Source organism: Ailuropoda melanoleuca, chromosome X (genome assembly GCF_002007445.2).
Source record: "Ailuropoda melanoleuca isolate Jingjing chromosome X, ASM200744v2, whole genome shotgun sequence".
Taxonomy (NCBI): Eukaryota; Metazoa; Chordata; class Mammalia; order Carnivora; family Ursidae; genus Ailuropoda; species Ailuropoda melanoleuca.
The window spans coordinates 45754594-45756736 of record NC_048238.1 but is presented as its reverse complement, the minus strand read 5'-3'; positions in this window follow the sequence as shown (position 1 = coordinate 45756736).

The window sequence follows — 2143 nt, the reverse complement described above, 5'->3', positions numbered from 1 at the left end:
CTGTTTTTCTCTACCCCTTCAGGGATGCCGATGATTCTGACATTGGATAGTTTCATAGAGTCAGTAATCTCTCGTAATCTACATTCGTTGGCGTGGATTTTTTTAAGGCCGGCTTCTATTTTCTTTTTTTCTTCTACTAACCCATCCTCAAATGCTAATGCGTTCCTCTGCCTCGGTGATCTTGGCCGTCAGAGCCTCTAGTTTTGACTGCATTTGGCTCATAGAATTTTTAATTTCTGTCAGATTCCCTCTCAGTTCTACCTTAGGGATTCTGTATTCTCAGTAACATTTTCATTAATACTTTTTTCAAGTCTCCTCATCATCTTGACCATTGTTGCTCTGAATTCCATTTCTGATAATTGGGATACATCCATATGTATTAATTCTGTGGCAGAGGCCACAGACTCATTATCTTTTCTTTGCTGGGGGGGACTTCTCCTTCTCGTCATTCTGATTAGGAGAGATTGCGGGGTTGTCCAGAGCCCAAGTTATTGACTGGGACAGGCCGTGCACCCTTGTTTTATAGAGATCTTAGGGATGTGAGCTTCTTCCTTAAAGATTTTGTTTATTTATTTGAGCGAGAGACAGACAGACAGCAAGAAAGGGAACCCAAGCAGGGGTGTGGGAGAGGAAGAAGCAGGCTCCCGGTGGAGAAGCCAGATGAGGGACTCCTTTCTGGAACATTGTGATCACTCCCTAATCCGAAGACAGGAGCTTAATGACTGCGCCACTCAGGCGCTCCGGGTTGTGGGCTAAACTTTCTTTTCATTGATGGCACCAGAAGTTCTTTCACTAATATTATTCATCTTCCCTTTGGGGGACTTCAAAATCAGTTTTGGGGGAGCAAGTGATATTCACCATTCTCCACATTAACTGAAAATTGTAAACGTCAGTAGGTGCTTATTGTTTGTCTGACCTGGTGTACAGTTGATGCAGATATTCTTTCCTTTATGCTTGCTGCTTTCTTCTCACTAAATTTGTGATATTTTTTCCTGTATTTATTTGGACACAAACTTTTATACTGAGCAGAATGGGAAAATATATGGATGGTACAGGATTATGTTCATCTAAGCTAATGTGATCACCCACTGATCCCAAATTGAGGTTACAAATGCAGGTCGGGATCTGCATTTGTAACCTCAATTTGGGAACTGCCCTGAATGAGAAAGTCAGTTATTTTAGGTAACGTTTACATACTTTTTTTTTGCCTTTCTTCAAAGAGATTTCATCCTTTTCTTCATCTGTCAATACACTGCGTACTTTTGTCAAACTCATCTAGCAAATCTTCCTCTTTCTCTAGTTCTTCAAGAAGCCACAGTTTTGTACCTGTAGGCAAACTGTCATTGATTTGTTTTCCCTCCTGCTAAATATGCTTCAAAATCATGTACTTGATGGGGAGGGCGGAGCACTGTGAAGGAGACTAGTAATCAATTTTCTCCAATTTCTGTGTCACTTTTAGTATATATATATATATATGTGTGTGTGTGTGTGTGTGTGTGTGTGTGTGTGTGTTTCATCTGATGGGTGCTTATTCCAGGCACTGTCCTTTCATTACTTTTATGTTTTAAGATTTTTTTTTTATATAAGTTTATGTTTTCTTGAAGTCTAGCTTTTGCTGCCTGGCACTTTTTTTTTCTTTTCTACAGGAAAGAAATCAAACCTATAGCTTGCTTTGTAGAGCACAGGTTACTTCACTAGTACAGACACATCTTCCTGCCAGGAAGACAAAAAGACCAAATGGTACCATAGCATTGTAAAGGTAGTCTTTTATTTTTTTACTTTTTGAACGACATCAAAATTATCTAGTAGGACATTTTGCTAAAGCCGGATTTTTCCTAAGGATTTGAGGGATTTGCTTTCCAGGTCTTTGAATACTAATTTCACTAGGAAGCAAGAGAAGCACCCACAACAGCTGATGGGAACAATATGCTGATGGCAGTGGGTGCTGGGGCAAAAAGTCCAGGTTCAGAAATGACAACCAGGTGGAATTCTGGGTCTTCCATGACAGGATGAGGTTGAGGGCAGTGGCAAGAATGCAAGGTTCAAAAGGGATATCAGGGACAGGGAAGGGTGAGGGGACGGGGGACAGATTCTGGATCTGAGGTTCCAGCTTCCTCATCCTTGGCAGTGATGGGGACAGCTT